The following is a 19,889-nucleotide window of genomic DNA, read 5'->3' as shown; positions in this document are numbered from 1 at the left end:
TTGGATAAGGCCTGGGTTGTGAAAGATATCATATTTGAGGAAACTATTCTTGTCAGTTGGTTTGGAGTACAAGTCCAAGAATAGCTCGTCATTGTTCCGCTACACCAGCACATGATTTATACACTGTATTTAAAGGGATTCTATCATTAGAATCCCATTTTTAACAAAGCCCACGTCAGAATAGCCTTAAGAAAGGTTATTCTTCCCCTACCTTTATAATTCTTCTCTATTTTGCCATTCAGTAGTTGTCCCAGTTTTTGTTGTTATGCTAATGAGTCTCCAGACAGCACAGGGGCGTTCCTCCGTGCTCAAACAGCACTGGGGGCATCCCCTGTGCTGCTTGAAAACTCTCCACTCTCCATCTTCCTCTCCGCCTCTGCCTCTTCTCCCTCGTCACGGCATGTCTTCATCCAGGGTCAAAGCTTTGAACTGCAGCGGCCACGACCCTTGAAGCGGAAGTTCGCTGGTTGAAAATCAAGGCTGCTGACTCTGAGGACTGTTCCAGGTGCAATAACATTAAGTTTCGAGGGATTCCTGAGTCCGTCTCCTCCGGAGACTTACCTGCTTACATCAAACGTCTGTTTAAGAAGGTACTGCCTCATCTCACTGAACTGGACCTTACTCTGGATAGGGTGCATCGAATCCCCAAAGCTAGCTCGGCTCCTGCCGCGGCTCCTAGAGATGTCCTGACCAGGATACATTTTTACCACATAAAGGATTCCATCCTTTCTGAGGCACGGAAGTGTGGTACTCTTCCTGCAACCTTTGCAGAGATCTCCCTTTACCCAGATTTATTTGCAGCTAATATACAGGCCCGCCGCAACCTGGCACCTGTTACTCAGGTCCTTAGGGACAATTGTATAAGATATCATTGGGGCTTCCCCACCAAGCTACTGGTACCCCGTAATGGTGTCATTCATTCCATTCCTTGGGGATGTCCCTTCTTCGCAAGTGGCACCTGACCACCGAGGTCCTGCCCCCCCTTCTGCATCGGAGCACCCTGCACATCCCTCACGCATGCACAAGGACTAGCATACTGTGGGTGACCCGCAATAAGGAATTTACTTGTCCCTCCAGAGTTGGACTTGTTTGTTTACTACATACTCAGCCTGTCATTTCAGGCGATCTGCCCATCACATGTTGATTTGTGCTCTTAATGCACGGTTGGTATGTTTAACATTTTCTTTGCCCCCTTGTATACAGGTATACTGTGTATTTTCACAGCATGATGTTATTTGTTTATGTTGTTTATTTGGTATGTTTTTTTAATCTATTTCTGTGCCTATGCATAGCTCACACGCTCTATTTACAGTGCCCATACTGACCGTCCCCCACCACACTTCTTATATCCCTTTCCGATGGTCCTTCATATTTCATCCTTAAATGTTAGAGGCCTTAACAGCCCCTAAAAACGGAGCTCAGTATGGAGAGAGGCGCGTCGTCTCCGGTGTGAAGTCCTCATGTTGCAGGAGACAAACTTTCACTCAGGAAAAAAGTCTGAAGTTCTCTAATCCGGCATTCCCTTATGTTTATGAAGCCTCATGTGCGGCTAAACGCAAGGGGGTATTGATTGCTGTGCGGGACTCAGTAGCCTTCTCATTTGATTCTGCTTTGGTAGACCCTAAGGGTCGTTATTTAGGCCTTAATTGTGCAATCAATAAAGTTAAATATTCTTTGGTCACGGTTTATTTCCCTAATTGCTCCCAGTCATCGTATTGGAAGTCATTGCTCCCTAAACTTCGGGCGTTTGCCACTGGCATGCTGATCATAGGTGGAGATTTTAATTGTTTGCTCGACAATCGTTTAGATTCCTCTAACCCCCGCAGAACCTCCCCTGTATTGTCTCCCTCCCTCTTAGATCAAGATTTGTAGGATGTGTGGAGATGCCAGCATGGCAGTGAGAGAGACTACAGTTTCTACTCATCCTCTTCCTCCTCCTACTCTAGAATTGATTTATTTTTGGTTGACAGGATTGGACTGTTGCAGTCAAAATCGTCTCATATTGGGACGATTACCTGGACTGATCTTGCTCCAATATTTCTGAATCTTAGGGAAAAATTTTCCTCAGCCCTCCCCTCTCAATGGCGCCTAAATGAGTACATTTTGGATCACTCCCTCCACGGCCACCGTCTCCATAAAGCCCTTGTTGAATACTTTATTTTAAATGCCCCTTCTACCTCTGACCCTCACACCCTATGGAATGCCCATAAGGCTTAAATGCACGGGATCCTTATCCAGGCATGCACTTCGGCTAAAAAGGACTGCTCTGAGGAGGTGGATAAGCTACTCCATTCCTTGTCCTCCCTATCTACTTCTAACAAACAAAACCCCTCCCCTGCTGTCTCTGCTGAGATTACAAAATGTCAGTTGCAGCTACAAGGACTGTTGGCCCATCAACATGATCTTGCCTTTAAATGGTTCCAGTGCCAGGCGTATACTCACAATGCTGGATCCTTTTTCTTATTGTGTATACTCACAATAATAGGGCCAGCGCCTTTCTGGCTAGGAAAATAAAACAGGCGCAACCTAAGGCGCGTATCGCCTACCTGCTAGATTCCCGGGGTGAGAAGGTTATTGATACACGTTTAATAGCAGACCAGTGTCGCTTCTACTACAACTCCCTCTACAATCTTAGAGGTGATATGGAGACATACCTACCCACCGCTCAGGAAATCAATGATTTTATAGATTCAGTGTCCCTCACCCGCCACTCTCCTGAGCAGGCTCGATCCTTGGCTTCCCTTATCTCCCTTCTAGAGGTCCACGGTGCTATATCTTCGTTAAAACCACTAAAGTCTCCTGGCCCAGATGGCTTCTCCGGAATATACTATAAGAAATTTGCGGAGGTTCTAGCCCCTCATCTTGTACAGGTGTATAGGAAGGCTGCAGATGACCAGTGTTTCCCAGCTGAGATGTTGTCTGCTACTGTTGTGACCCTCCCGAAGCCTGGTAAACCCCCTACAGTACCCGCTAATTTTAGACCCATTTCTCTCCTGAATGTGGATATTAAGTTATATGCCAAGATTTTAGCGGAAAGGCTTCTACGGCTTCTCCCCTGCCTGATCAATCCTGACCAGGTAGGTTTTGTTCTTGGCAGGCAGGCCCCAGATAGTACACGCCGGTTTATCAACCTTGCGCAAAAAGCAGAGCGAGATAGAACGCCTTCCTTGCTACTTGCCTTAGACGCCGAAAAGGCATTCAATGGAGTCCATTGGAGCTATCTGGACCAATTACTAGATAAATTCAGCATGGGCCCTGTTTTCAAGTCTGCTATTATAGCTTTATACTCATGCCCGTCCGCGCGTGTACTGTCCTCGGGCTTCCTGTTGGAACCCTTCTCGATTTCTAATGGGACCCGACAGGCCTGCCCTTTCTCCCCTATTATCTTCGCTTTGGTTATGGAGCCCCTTGCGGAGTCTATTAGAGCAGATAATGACATTAAAGGCATCACGGTTGGCCATCACCAACACAGAATTGGCTTATACGTGGATGACATCATCCACTCCTTGTTCAGTCCTGATACCTCTCTGACACCTGCTACCAATGCCCTTGAACGATTTGTGGCAACTAAAGCAACAAAAGGAAACTTACACCCACATCAGTAGGTAGAGTCAAACTTAGAGTGCACCTATAGTCCAGTAGATAACTTTAACACCATGGAAATTTGGGCCAATAGGTTGGAGCAGTGGAAGAAGCTGTCCTAGATTGCTATGAGAGTTTTATTTTGTCCAGCCTCAAGTGTTATGGGTTAAAGGGTATTCAGTGCTGCCAATACCATTGTAACACCTAAAAAGACGAAACTGTCCACAGGTAGCGTGGAAAAAATTACTTTTAGCAAAATGAATAAAGCATGGAACCATGAGGATTTTCAAACACCTCTGGCTGATGCATCAGAATAGTGGTGATACTGTTTCCCTTTATCATCATCTTCCATTTACTGTACTGCTGCTGATGCTACTCCCAAATGCCTACTAGTACCACCACTTCCACCATTCATGCAGACATGTCCTGCAGCCTTGTCAGTCATTTTATACCCTGTAGCACATGTAGTCACAGCTGCTGCATACCTACCTCCATTTCCACCACTCAGGTAGACATGTCCTGAGGCCTGGCGCACTCCAGATTCCACTATAGCACAGTGTTGGTGCCAATATCACAGTATTTTAATGTCACATCTGCTTCCATCACGGGATCATTTTTATTGGCTTTTTAAAGTGGCTCATAGCCACAAATGTGTCAAAAAACACTAAGTTCATATAACTCTTACAAGCCATCAAAGCATTTTAAATGTTGAATTGACTGGCAGTGCAGTGTATGGTTAAACTCTGAGTTTGTATCCTCTGCTTACCATACATTTTATCTTAGACATAAATGTCACATTCACTTTGACTATACTTTAGCTGTATACTTTGGATGGATAGGTTGCTAGGAGCCCTAAGACTGTTCTACACAATATTTCATCCAATTTTATATGCAATTGTACCAAATTTATTCATACTAAAACAAACTGAGGGCCTGAGCTGCTGAACCTGAAAACGAAACAAATCTTGAGCGTTTTGCCCATATCTATTTGTGACAAAGCAGTTTGCCCATCTCTGTAGTGTCCATGAAATGAGTGTTGTCAACTCATTTCATTAGAAAAATATTCCTTCAGCACAAGAGGTCTATACTCATTTCATTAACTCATTAACTCATTAACATTTCATTAACTGAAACTATAATATCAGATTGGGGCAAATTTACTAGTTCTGTTTAAGCTCACATGTTGCGAATCTGATCCACAAATAGCAGAAAAATATGCGTAGTGGAAAATCTGCAATTTTCAAAATGATACCTATGGAAATGTTACTGCTAGAGATGAGCGAGTAGTACTCGATCAAGTAGGTATTCGATCGAATACTACGGTATTCTAAATATTCGTACTCGATCGAGTACCACTCGCTATTCGAATGTAAAAGTTCGATGCAGAACCAGCATTGATTGGCCGAATGCTATACAGTCGGCCAATCAACGCTGGTTCTTCTCCTACCTTTAGAAGTCTTCTCCGTGCAGCTTCCCCGTGCCATCTTCCGGCTCTGAATTCATTCTGCCAGGCATCGGGCCTGGGCAGAGCCGACTGCGCATGCCCACTTGTAGTGTGGGTATGCGCAGTCGGCTCTGTCCAGGCCCGATGCCTGGCAGAGTGAATAGAGAGCCGGAAGATGCCACGGGGAGGCTGCAAGGAGAAGACTTCTCGGAGGATCCAGCCCGACCCTCACTCGTGGACTTGGTAAGTATAATTTGATCGAATGTTGCCTACCCCTGAAACGAGCATTTTCCCCCCATAGACTATAATAGGGTTCGATATTCGATTTGAGTAGTCGAATATTGAGGGGCTACTCGAAACGAAATATCGAACATTTTACTGTTCGCTCATCTCTAGTTACCGTTTTCTCTATAGGTATAATGGAAGCAGAAAGTCCGACTGTTTCTAATACTACACCAGGAATGGAAGTATCCTTATCCAAAAGATTGGTCATCAATGTTCAACAACTCCCGAAAACACCTCTGTAGTGGGCTGTAGCAAAAAAAAACCTCTGTGGGATAAAAACACAATTTTGCTTCAGCCGCAACATGGGGCCTTAGCCTATAGGGGTTTTCTGGGAGTGAACATTGATGTCCTATCCTTTGTATAAGGATACTTCCAGCCCTGGGGCAGCATGAAAGACTAAATATACCTAAACTATAAAATTTCTGCAAGCAATTGTATGCTTAATAAATATTTTCAAATAGTTTATTAATAGAGATGAGCGAACAGTGTTCTATCGAACTCATGTTCGATCGGATATTAGGCTGTTCGGCATGTTCGAATCGAATCGAACACCGCGTGGTAAAGTGCGCCATTACTCGATTCCCCTCCCACCTTCCCTGGCGCCTTTTTTGCTCCAATAACAGCGCAGGGTAGGTGGGACAGGAACTACGACACCGGGGGCGTTGAAAAAAGTAGGCAAAACCCATTGGCTGCCGAAAACATGTGACCTCTAATTTAAAAGAACAGCGCCGCCCAGCTTCGCGTCATTCTGAGCTTGCAATTCACCGAGGACGGAGGTTTCCGTCCAGTTAGCTAGGGGTTAGATTCTGGGTAGGCAGGGACAGGCTAGGATAGGAAGGAGAAGACAACCAACAGCTCTTATAAGAGCTAAATTCCAGGGAGAAGCTTGTCAGTGTAACGTGGCACTGACGGGCTCAATCGCCGCAACCCAGCTTTCCCAGGATCCTGAATGGAATACACTGTCAGTGTATTCCCGTATACCCGATATATACCCCCGATACCCGTTCCAACGGTGTGCCCCCCCACCTTCACCCCAGAAATACCCTGCAAGTCCCCTAGCAATAGGATTGGGGCTATATACACCCACTATTTTTGCTACTGCCATATAGTGCCATTGTCTCACTGGGAATTCAAAGAATATATTGGGCTTACATATAACTTCAATTCCAGGGAGAAGCTTGTCAGTGTAACGTGGCACTGACGGGCTCAATCGCCGCAACCCAGCTTTCCCAGGATCCTGAATGGAACACACTGACAGTGTATTCCCGTATACCCCATATATACACCCCAAATCCCCGTTCCAACGGTGTGCCCCCCCACCTTCACCTCAGAAATACCCTGCAAGTCCCCTAGCAATAGAATTGGGGCTATATACACCCACAATTTTTGCTACTGGTATATAGTGCCATTGTCTGACTGGGAATTCAAAGAATATATTGGGGTGACGTGCACCCACAATTTTTGCTACTGCTATACAGTGCCATTGTCTCACTGGGAATTCAAAGAATATATGGGGGTTATGTGCACCCACAATTTTTCATACTGGTATACAGTGCCATTGTCTGACTGGGAATTCAAAGAATATATGGGGGTTACGTGCACCCACAATTTTTAATACTGGTATACAGTGCCATTGTCTGACTGGGAATTCAAAGAATATATGGGGGTTACGTGCACCCACAATTTTTAATACTGCTATACAGTTCCATTGTCTCACTGGGAATTCAAAGAATATATGGGGGTTATGTGCACCCACAATTTTTAATACTGGTATACAGTGCCATTGTCTGACTGGGAATTCAAAGAATATATGGGGGTTATGTGCACCCACAATTTTTAATACTGGTATACAGTGCCATTGTCTCACTGGGAATTCAAAGAATATATTGGGGTTATGTGCACCCACAATTTTTACTACTGGTATATAGTGCCATTGTCTGACTGGGAATTCAAAGAATACATGGGGGTTATGTGCACCCACAATTTTTAATACTGGTATACAGTGCCATTGTCTGACTGGGAATTCAAAGAATATATGGGGGTTATGTGCACCCACAATTTTTAATACTGGTATACAGTGCCATTGTCTGACTGGGAATTCAAAGAATATATGGGGGTTATGTGCACCCACAATTTTTAATACTGGTATACAGTGCCATTGTCTGACTGGGAATTCAAAGAATATATTGGGGTTATGTGCACCCACAATTTTTACTACTGGTATACAGTGCCATTGTCTGACTGGGAATTCAAAGAATATATTGGAGTGACGTGCACTCACAATTTTTAATACTGGTATATAGTGCCATTGTCTGACTGGGAATTCAAAGAATATATGGGGGTTACGTGCACCCACAATTTTTAATACTGGTATACAGTGCCATTGTCTGACTGGGAATTCAAAGAATATATGGGGGTTATGTGCACCCACAATTTTTAATACTGCTATACAGTTCCATTGTCTCACTGGGAATTCAAAGAATATATGGGGGTTATGTGCACCCACAATTTTTAATACTGGTATACAGTGCCATTGTCTGACTGGGAATTCAAAGAATATATGGGGGTTATGTGCACCCACAATTTTTACTACTGGTATACAGTGCCATTGTCTGACTGGGAATTCAAAGAATATATTGGGGTGACGTGCACCCACAATTTTTGCTACTGCTATACAGTGCCATTGTCTCACTGGGAATTCAAAGAATATATGGGGGTTATGTGCACCCACAATTTTTAATACTGGTATACAGTGCCATTGTCTGACTGGGAATTCAAAGAATATATGGGGGTTACGTGCACCCACAATTTTTGCTACTGCTATACAGTTCCATTGTCTCACTGGGAATTCAAAGAATATATGGGGGTTATGTGCACCCACAATTTTTAATACTGGTATACAGTGCCATTGTCTGACTGGGAATTCAAAGAATATATGGGGGTTATGTGCACCCACAATTTTTAATACTGGTATATAGTGCCATTGTCTGACTGGGAATTCAAAGAATATATGGGGGTTACGTGCACCCACAATTTTTGCTACTGCTATACAGTTCCATTGTCTCACTGGGAATTCAAAGAATATATGGGGGTTATGTGCACCCACAATTTTTAATACTGGTATACAGTGCCATTGTCTGACTGGGAATTCAAAGAATATATGGGGGTTATGTGCACCCACAATTTTTACTACTGGTATACAGTGCCATTGTCTGACTGGGAATTCAAAGAATATATTGGGGTGACGTGCACCCACAATTTTTGCTACTGCTATACAGTGCCATTGTCTGACTGGGAATTCAAAGAATATATGGGGGTTATGTGCACCCACAATTTTTACTACTGGTATACAGTGCCATTGTCTGACTGGGAATTCAAAGAATATATGGGGGTTATGTGCACCCACAATTTTTAATACTGGTATACAGTGCCATTGTCTGACTGGGAATTCAAAGAATATATGGGGGTTATGTGCACCCACAATTTTTAATACTGGTATACAGTGCCATTGTCTGACTGGGAATTCAAAGAATATATGGGGGTTATGTGCACCCACAATTTTTACTACTGGTATACAGTGCCATTGTCTGACTGGGAATTCAAAGAATATATTGGGGTGACGTGCACCCACAATTTTTGCTACTGCTATACAGTGCCATTGTCTCACTGGGAATTCAAAGAATATATGGGGGTTATGTGCACCCACAATTTTTAATACTGGTATACAGTGCCATTGTCTGACTGGGAATTCAAAGAATATATGGGGGTTACGTGCACCCACAATTTTTAATACTGCTATACAGTTCCATTGTCTCACTGGGAATTCAAAGAATATATGGGGGTTATGTGCACCCACAATTTTTAATACTGGTATACAGTGCCATTGTCTGACTGGGAATTCAAAGAATATATGGGGGTTACGTGCACCCACAATTTTTAATACTGCTATACAGTTCCATTGTCTCACTGGGAATTCAAAGAATATATGGGGGTTATGTGCACCCACAATTTTTAATACTGGTATACAGTGCCATTGTCTGACTGGGAATTCAAAGAATATATGGGGGTTATGTGCACCCACAATTTTTACTACTGGTATACAGTGCCATTGTCTGACTGGGAATTCAAAGAATATATTGGGGTGACGTGCACCCACAATTTTTGCTACTGCTATACAGTGCCATTGTCTGACTGGGAATTCAAAGAATATATGGGGGTTATGTGCACCCACAATTTTTACTACTGGTATACAGTGCCATTGTCTGACTGGGAATTCAAAGAATATATGGGGGTTACGTGCACCCACAATTTTTGCTACTGCTATACAGTTCCATTGTCTCACTGGGAATTCAAAGAATATATGGGGGTTATGTGCACCCACAATTTTTAATACTGGTATACAGTGCCATTGTCTGACTGGGAATTCAAAGAATATATGGGGGTTATGTGCACCCACAATTTTTAATACTGGTATATAGTGCCATTGTCTGACTGGGAATTCAAAGAATATATGGGGGTTACGTGCACCCACAATTTTTAATACTGCTATACAGTTCCATTGTCTCACTGGGAATTCAAAGAATATATGGGGGTTATGTGCACCCACAATTTTTAATACTGGTATACAGTGCCATTGTCTGACTGGGAATTCAAAGAATATATGGGGGTTACGTGCACCCACAATTTTTAATACTGCTATACAGTTCCATTGTCTCACTGGGAATTCAAAGAATATATGGGGGTTATGTGCACCCACAATTTTTAATACTGGTATACAGTGCCATTGTCTGACTGGGAATTCAAAGAATATATGGGGGTTATGTGCACCCACAATTTTTACTACTGGTATACAGTGCCATTGTCTGACTGGGAATTCAAAGAATATATTGGGGTGACGTGCACCCACAATTTTTGCTACTGCTATACAGTGCCATTGTCTGACTGGGAATTCAAAGAATATATGGGGGTTATGTGCACCCACAATTTTTACTACTGGTATACAGTGCCATTGTCTGACTGGGAATTCAAAGAATATATGGGGGTTACGTGCACCCACAATTTTTGCTACTGCTATACAGCTCCATTGTCTCACTGGGAATTCAAAGAATATATGGGGGTTATGTGCACCCACAATTTTTAATACTGGTATACAGTGCCATTGTCTGACTGGGAATTCAAAGAATATATGGGGGTTATGTGCACCCACAATTTTTAATACTGGTATATAGTGCCATTGTCTGACTGGGAATTCAAAGAATATATGGGGGTTACGTGCACCCACAATTTTTGCTACTGCTATACAGTTCCATTGTCTCACTGGGAATTCAAAGAATATATGGGGGTTATGTGCACCCACAATTTTTAATAGTGGTATACAGTGCCATTGTCTGACTGGGAATTCAAAGAATATATGGGGGTTATGTGCACCCACAATTTTTACTACTGGTATACAGTGCCATTGTCTGACTGGGAATTCAAAGAATATATTGGGGTGACGTGCACCCACAATTTTTGCTACTGCTATACAGTGCCATTGTCTGACTGGGAATTCAAAGAATATATGGGGGTTATGTGCACCCACAATTTTTACTACTGGTATACAGTGCCATTGTCTGACTGGGAATTCAAAGAATATATGGGGGTTATGTGCACCCACAATTTTTAATACTGGTATACAGTGCCATTGTCTGACTGGGAATTCAAAGAATATATGGGGGTTACGTGCACCCACAATTTTTAATACTGGTATACAGTGCCATTGTCTGACTGGGAATTCAAAGAATATATGGGGGTTATGTGCACCCACAATTTTTAATACTGGTATATAGTGCCATTGTCTGACTGGGAATTCAAAGAATATATGGGGGTTACGTGCACCCACAATTTTTGCTACTGCTATACAGTTCCATTGTCTCACTGGGAATTCAAAGAATATATGGGGGTTATGTGCACCCACAATTTTTAATACTGGTATACAGTGCCATTGTCTCACTGGGAATTCAAAGAATATATGGGGGTTATGTGCACCCACAATTTTTAATACTGGTATACAGTGCCATTGTCTCACTGGGAATTCCACAAATAATTTGGGGATTCATTCACCCTACATCTCAGGCTCTTGCCATATTCACCCAGGTTGTCAGTGCTGCACCAGCTCGTTCCCAGACAGCTCGGCCCGAAAAACACGTTACCTATATAGAGGATTTGGACAATGAAGACAACATGTTCTAAATCTAATGTCTGCACCTTCTCCAGAATTAAAATAAAGGCAGCGTTTAACTTTCAAATAGCACTGCACAAAGGAAGAGCTTATCAGCTTGTCTCATGACATGCTACTGAAAAGTTTCATTTGTGTATCTTAATGTAAATATAGTTGTATAAGCTTTTTGGGTTTTAGGCACTGCCAAGTTATTTATTACCACCCGCTCCCTTATAATGATGATGACGCCAAAGTCACTGTGGGTGTTCAGAGCTCACAGCTTTGGGTGACATTTGTCTTGCTCTCTGTCGGTACCAGCTGTCTTTTTGGATACCGTAAAGTTATGTTGACTTTATTAACAGCTATAGAAGCTTTAGCCAGGTTGTGACGGTGTGTAACCCTAACAACACTAAGTGGGATACACATTAATAGTCAGTCTATGTACGCTAAACGTATCACTGAAGTAATTTTTTTTCCCTCTCCCCTAATATAAGAAAGGAACAGACATTAGACCTAGACCGGGGTTCGAGGCTTGAAAAAATCCAGTATTATTTGTTCTTCATGATGTGAAATATGTGTTGAAAAGCAACCCAAGATGAAGTCAGCCATGTGTGCCAGTGTGTTACTTGGCATGCCTTTGCTGGCCCCAACTGTAAGGGTCACTCTCCATTTCCTCCATTTTCCACTCCCCTTCACACCATTTGTGGTGAAGCAATGGGATGCACTGAAGTGCACCCTCTAGCCTCGTGTGGGATAGGGACATCAGATGCCACTCCAACCCCCTCGTCTTCCTCCGCCAGCCAACGGTGCGAAGATGAGAGGAGTGTGCTCTGAATGTTTTCTGCCTAGCAGAGGCTAGTTCTCACTTACGAAAATGGCCCCACTTTGACCTGTATATCAGGCACAATGGTGTAGGTTTCAAAGAAACATGGCACCAACAAGTTGGAAAACGTGGGCCATGCGTGGACCGTGTTTGAGTCTGGCAAGCTCCAGATCTGCTACCAGGTTCCAGCCATTATCACAGGCGCAAAAATGCCAGGCCCCAGGTGTAGCAGGGAAAAAAAAATGCCATCTCAGCCAGGATGGCATCCCTGACCTCGGAGGCACTGTGCTGTCTGTCCCCCAAGCTGATCAGTTTCAGCACGGCCTACTGACATCTCCCCATGCCAGTGTTACAGTGTTTTCCGCTAGTAGCTGGGGTGGAGGTTGCAGCTTCGTAGGGTTTCAGTCTACTCCTGCCATGAATTTTGGCCTGGGAGAGGAGATAGGCCACCCCAGTTTGCACCCGGGGAACAGACTCCACCACATTCACCCTGCCTGTCATTAAAGATAAGCACTGCAGCATCCCTGACCACAGGCGCTTGTCCATGTGTCGGTGGTCAAGTGGACCTTGCAGCAAAGCGCAGAGCTCTGGGCCCGACTGATGTTATGGGACACATGCAGGCGCAAGGCAGAGACAGCACACCAAGAGAAGTAGTAACGGCTAGGCCCAGCATAGGGAGGTGCCCCAGCTGCCATCTGCTGACGGATGGCCTGGGTCTCCAGAAGCATAAACAAACACCAACATCTCCAGGGCCAGCAGTTTATCGATGAGGCTGTTACAGGCTTGGGCATGGGGGTGGGTTGTATTGTACTTCTGCCTGCAATGAAAAGCTTGGGAAATGTGGAGTGGCTGGGAAGAGGCGCATGATGGTGCAGGCCAAAAGGGCGCATGAGGGTGAACTCCCCAATGTGTCAGAGATAGGTGTGTAGGTGTCCTTGCATCATATACTTGCACCATATTTGGCTTTGGAAGTTAATTTTGTGCCAAAAAGTGGTTAAGACAGCGATCCCTCAGCTACTCCCGTTACACTGTCTATTGAAGTTACCATCTGTGGAAGTGGACCACCATTTCTAAGATCCCAAAGGAAGCAGGCAAGAGATGTGCAGTTCAGAAAAAAAGATGAGAAAATAAGTTTAGGCTGTAGAGCACAGAGGGATCGGAGAGGACAGAGCTGGTGTCGGCCAGGTATTCCCACAACATGCGCCTATACTTGTCCCTCCTGGTGACACTAGGCCCCTGAGTGGCAGTAATTTGTCCAGGGGGGCCATTAACGTGTTCCAGACCTAGGAATAAGTCTTCCAACAGGGTAGAGTTTTGCATGCCTTTGCTTCTACCCACTGTTTTTGCTGCTTAGCTTCCCTCCACATCTACTCTGCTTTCACCCCTAAACATCACCCCAGTTTATGCCTTTGCTTCTACCCAGGTTTTTTGTTGATTTAGCTTCCCTCTACATCTACACTGCTTTAGCCCCTAGACATCACCCCTGTCCATGTGGGGTCGGTGGCCTCGTCATCCACCAACTCCTCTTCCAATTGCGCACTGCCCCCTTACTGCAAACCGCACATGACCACAGCTTGCCTTGATGGCAACTGTGTCTCATGATCCCCACTTAGGTCCAGACAAGTCGGTGGCGGGTCCAAAACCCCAAAATTGGAAGGAAATGGCAGATGCTGCAGTATTTCTAACACCTGTTCCTGGTGCTCGGGCCTGGTCTGTGTTGTACCCTGCACCCTGCTTAACGCATCTGCCATATCCGAAGTTGTGCTGAGCGCATGCTAATGTTTCGTGTCCAGTGCAATGGATGGGATGGGATTTCACATAAGTCTGCCACCCATGGCCACTCATGGTTGAGCAACTGAGGGAGTTGACTTTGACGAACCCGAGGGTTTTGGAGTTGGAACTACATCAAAGGTCTGTGCTGCTCACACACTCTGCTCAACACATGATATGTTTAGTGCCAGCAGTGTGGAGACGTCGCACAACAGCCGTTGTTCCAGCAGGTACAGGCGTTGTAGGAGTGCATAGAGGCTAGCAGCGGCAACTATACACTTTAAAAACTATCCGCACAAGCGCCACACTTTCACCAGTAGCTCAGGAACATTGGGGTACCTTTTTCAAAAGATTAGCAGCAATGAGTTAAAAACGTGGCCCAGGCATGGAATATGTTGCAGGCTGCCAAGCTACAGAGCCAATCCCAGGTTACGGCCATTATCACACATGACAACATGCCTGGGCCCAGGTGCAGTGGCAAAAACCACATTGCCGTCTCATCGAGGATGGCATGACTCACTTTGTAGGCAGTGTGCTGTCTGGCCCCCAAGCTGATGAGCTTCAGCACGGCCCGCTGACGTCTCCCCACACCAGTGTTGCAGCGTTTCCAGCTCGTAGCTGGGGTCAATTTAACAGCGGAGGAGGGTGGTGTTTCAGCCCTCCTCCCAGGAATGTTGTGTGGGGAGACAAGTCAGGCCACCACATTTTGCGACCCGGTCCACGCCTCAACTACATTCAACCACTGTGCCCAAATTGAAAGGTAGCGTCCCTGTCCGCATGCACTTGTCCATTCGTAACTGGTCACATGGAACTTTAGGGCTAAGCGCTGAATTTAGGGACCGCCTCATGTTTGGGGGAAAGTGCTGGTGTGGACGGCACAGTGCGGTGGCGCAGTAGACACTCTGCCCAAAAAGGGCAGAGTGTCCCCCAGCCGGGATTCCAACATCTCCTGGGCCAGATTTCTTGAGATGAGGCCGTTGAAGCCTTGGGCATGTGGGTGGGTTGCGCTGTACTTTAGCATGAAATGAAAGGCTTGGGAGATGGGGAGTTGCTGGGAAGAGGCGCATGATGGCGCGGGCAAAAGGAGAAATGGCAGGAAAAGGTGAGGATAAGGGTGAACTCCCCAAAGTGTCAGAGGCAGATGTGGAGGTGTCCTGGCTCCTGGTCTGGACTGCAGCGCCAGCCCTGTCAACAGTGGAAGAGGCAGTGGCCGCCAGGCCAAACGACGATTATCCTGCGCTTGCTCTCACCCACTGAGCCCAGGGCTTGCCTTCCAAATGATGGCACCCGCAAGAGGTGGTGAGATTCCTCTCCGCAGATCTCCAAACCATCTTGGACTTGCAAATTGCACTAAATTTGTCATGTAACTGACATGTATATGATGAGTCTATCCATTGTCTGTTCATTTTGGTGAAAGTCAGCCTGTCAGCTGACAGACAGCTGTGCTTGTCAGTGATGATGTCACCGGCTGCTTGTACCCCCAGTTTTTGCTGCTTAGCTTGCCTCCACATCCACACTGCTTTTGCCCCTACACATCACCCCTATCCATGCCTGTGCCTCTAGCCATAAGTCTGCCACCCATGGAAACTCATGGTGCAGAAAGTGAGGGAGCTGACTCTGAGGAACCCTTGGGTTTTGTAGCTGGTACTCCATCAAAGGTCTCTGCTGCTCACACACCCTGCTGAACATACGGTATCTAGGGTTAGAGCTTGTGGTGACCTCGCACAACAGTAGGTGCTTCAGGCAGATGTAGGCCTTGCTGGAGTGTATTGCGGCTAGCTCCAGGTACTGTAGACTTGGGAAAGTGGGTGTCCAAGTGCCGCACTTTCACCCTTAGCTCAGCTAATTTGGGGTATGTTTTTAAAAATCATTGCACCACTACATTGAACATGTGGGCCAGGCATGGAACGTGTTGGAGGCTGGCAAGCTCCAGAGCCCTCCAACAAGCTAAAAAACCTGGCCCCAGGGGCAGCGGGGATAAACAAATTGCCATCTCATCCAGGATGGCATCCCTGACCTCAGAGGCAGTGTGCTGTCCGTCTCCCAAGCTGATGAGCTTCAGCCCAGCCTGCTGACGTCTCCCCACACCAGTGTTGCAGCGTTTTCAGCTCGTAGCTGGGGTAAATCTAACAGCGGAGGAGGAGGAGGGTGGTGTTTCAGCCCTCCTCCCAGGAATGTTTTGTGGGGAAACAAGTCAGGAAAATTCTTGAAACGGGAGAGTTTTGCATCTTTGCCCTTGCTGCCTATGGACATCCCTTTGCCTCTAGCCACCATTTTCCCTGCTTTGCTTGCCTCCACATCCACACTGCTTTTGCCCCTAGACATCACCCCAGTCCATGCCTTAGCTTGTACCCCCAGTTTTTCCTGCTTAGCTTGCCTCCACATCCACACTGCTTTTGCCCCTAGACATCACCCCAGTCCATGCCTTAGCTTGTACCCCCAGTTTTTCCTGCTTAGCTTGCCTCCACATCCACACTGCTTTTGCCCCTAGACATCACCCCAGTCCATGCCTTAGCTTGTACCCCCAGTTTTTCCTGCTTAGCTTGCCTCCACATCCACACTGCTTTTGCCCCTAGACATCACCCCAGTCCATGCCTTAGCTTGTACCCCCAGTTTTTCCTGCTTAGCTTGCCTCCACATCCACACTGCTTTTGCCCCTAGACATCACCCCAGTCCATGCCTTAGCTTGTATCCCCAGTTTTTCCTGCTTAGCTTGCCTCCACATCCACACTGCTTTTGCCCCTAGACATCACCCCAGTCCATGCCTTAGCTTGTACCCCCAGTTTTTCCTGCTTAGCTTGCCTCCACATCCACACTGCTTTTGCCCCTAGACATCATCCCTATCCATGCCTCTTCCCCTAGCCATAACTCTGCCACCCCTGGAAACTCATGGTGCAGAAACTTTGGTTGCTGACTTTGAGGAACCCTTGGATTTTGTAGATGGAACTCCATCAAAGGTCTGTGCAGCTCACACACCCTGCTCAAGATATGGTATTGTAGGGTTTCAGCGTGTGTGAATGACGGACAACAGCCTGTGTTTGGACAGATGTAGGCCTTGCTAGAGTGTTTTTAGGCTAGCAGCGACTCCTGTGCACTTGCAAAAGTGGGCGCACAAGCGCCGCATTTTCAACAGTAGCTTCGGTACATTTGGGTATGTTTTTAAAAAACTTTGCACCACTAGGTTAGACGTGGGCCAAACATGGAACGTGTTGGAGGCTGGCAAGCTCCAGAGCCGCTACCAGGTTCCAGCCATTATCACAGGCGTAAAAATGCCAGGCCCCAGGTGTAGCAGGGAAAAAAAAATGCCATCTCAGCCAGGATGGCATCCCTGACCTCGGAGGCACTGTGCTGTCTGTCCCCCAAGCTGATGAGCTTCAGCACCGCCTGCTGACGTCTCCCCACACCAGTGTTTTAGCGTTTGCCGCTAGTAGCTGTGGTGGAGGTTGCAGCGTCGTAGGGTTTCAGTCTACTCCTGCCATGAATTTTGGCCTGGGAGAGGAGATAGGCCACCCCAGTTTGCACCCGGGGAACAGACTCCACCACATTCACCCTGCCTGTCATTAAAGATAAGCACTGCAGCATCCCTGACCACAGGCGCTTGTCCAAGTGTCGGTGGTCAAGTGGACCTTGCAGCAAAGCGCGGAACTAAGGGCCCACCTGATGTTGAGTGACACGTGCTGGTGCAAGGCGGGGACGCCACACCGGGAGAAGTTGAGACGGCTAGGGACGGCATAGTGAGGTGCCACAGTTGCCATCAGGTCCGGGAAGGCGGGAGTTTCAACAAGCCGGAACGCCAACCTCTCCTGGGCCAGCAGTTTAGCGATGTTGGCGTTCTAGGCTTGCGTGGGTGGGTGGTTAGCGGTGTATTTCTGCCGGCGCTCCAATGTCTGAGAGATGGTGGGTTGTTGTAAAGAAGCGCCTGATGGTGCCTTTGATGGTGCAGGAGAAGGAGATAAGACAGAAACAGGGGAGGATGAGGGAGAAGTCAACAAAGTGGCGGAGGCAGATGAAGTGATGTCCTGGCTCGTCCTCTGGAGTGCATCGCCAGCACTGTGAGCAGAGGCAGTGGCATGAACGGCGGGCGACGTTTGTCCTGCCGTTGCTGCCTGCCACTGATTCCATTGCTTGGATTCCAAATGACGGTGCATTGAAGTGGTGGACAGGTTGCTCTTCTCAGGGCCCCTACTCGATTTCGAGAGGCAAATTGTGTAGACGACACTATATCTGTCCTCGGCGCATTCCTTGAAAAAACTCTACACCTTCAAGAAACGTGCCCTCGATGGGGGAGTTTTTCTGGGCTGGGTACAAAAGGGAACATCTTCGGACATTCCGGGTCTGGCCTGGCTTCGGCAAAGCAGCTGACCTCTGCCTCTGGACATGTCTCTGCCTCTAGCTACCCTTTTTGGTGCTGCACCTGCCTCAACATCCACACTACTTTCCCAGCTTGACATCTGCCTTGTCCAGGTGGGGTCGGTGTCCTCGTCGTCCACCACCTCCTCTTCCAACTCCTGTCTCGCCTCCTCCTCCTGCACAATGCGCATGTCAACTGGCTGCCCTGACAGCAACTGCGTCTCATCGTCGTCGATGAGGGTGGGTTGCTGGTCATCCGCCACCAAATCGACCGGAGATGGAATGGAGGAGACTCTAGTGTTTGAGCATCTGGACACAGATACTCGTCTGTTAGGTCCGTGGAATCGCGAAATGGAGGGGCAGGTTGCGGTACAGTCAAAGGAAGGGAGAACAGCTCTGGGGAGCAGGGACAGTTGGGGTTATTGTTCTGAGAAGATTGGGAATTTTGGGTGGAAGGAGGACAAGACTGTTGGGTAAGAGGAGGTAGAGGCTGACTGGCTGGTGGACAATGTGCTTTAAGCGTTATCCGACAGCCATTGCAAGACCTGTTCCTGGTTCTCGGGCCTACTAATCTTTGTACCATTCAGCCTAGTTAATGTGGAACTTTTGTGCAAAGCGCAGAACTTAGGGCCCGCCTGATGTTAAGGGACACACGCTGGTACAAGGCTCAACTCACTCTAAGTGCCAAAAACACTGCTGGTGCAAGGCTCTACTCATGCCAAGGGCCTCAATCTCTGCTGGTAGCTCAGCTTAAGGTCATGTAACTTTGTTTGGAAGGGCTCATGTTAAGGGCTAGAAAAGTGAATTTTGAAAGGTCTTACCACATCACACACACACACACACACACACACACACACACACACACACACACACACACACACACACACACACACACACACACACACTCAAAATGACAGTTAAGGGTGAGGGCTTTTGGAATTCCCATTGCCTATTCCATTTGTGGTTGTCATGGGGAACGTGATTTAAAGGGGTGGTTGTTACTGTTTGTTGAGCTTAAATTGGGGTTTGTGTCCATCCATTTGGGGAGTAAAGAAGGTTTCCAGGTATTTTCCCACTTTGATAGAGGTTTTTTTGAATGTGGAAAGTGTGTAGTTGTTAGGCAGTGATGTTGGGGTAATAGAGGGTCTTTGGTGTGTTAGATGCCCCCAGGCATGCTTCCCCTGCTGTCCCAGTGTCATTCCAGAGGTGTTGGCATCATTTCCTGGGGTGTCATAGTGGACTTGGTGACCCTCCAGACACGGATTTGGGTTTCCCCCTTAACGAGTATCTGTTCCCCATAGACTATAATGGGGTTCGAAACCCGTTCGAACACACGAACATTGAGCGGCTGTTCGAATCGAATTTCGAACCTCGAACATTTTAGTGTTCGCTCATCTCTATTTATTAACAAAACTTAGCTTCATTCTATGAAATCC

This window comes from Leptodactylus fuscus, chromosome 2 (assembly GCF_031893055.1).
Source record: "Leptodactylus fuscus isolate aLepFus1 chromosome 2, aLepFus1.hap2, whole genome shotgun sequence".
Classification (NCBI taxonomy): domain Eukaryota; kingdom Metazoa; phylum Chordata; class Amphibia; order Anura; family Leptodactylidae; genus Leptodactylus; species Leptodactylus fuscus.
This window is presented reverse-complemented; position numbering follows the sequence as displayed.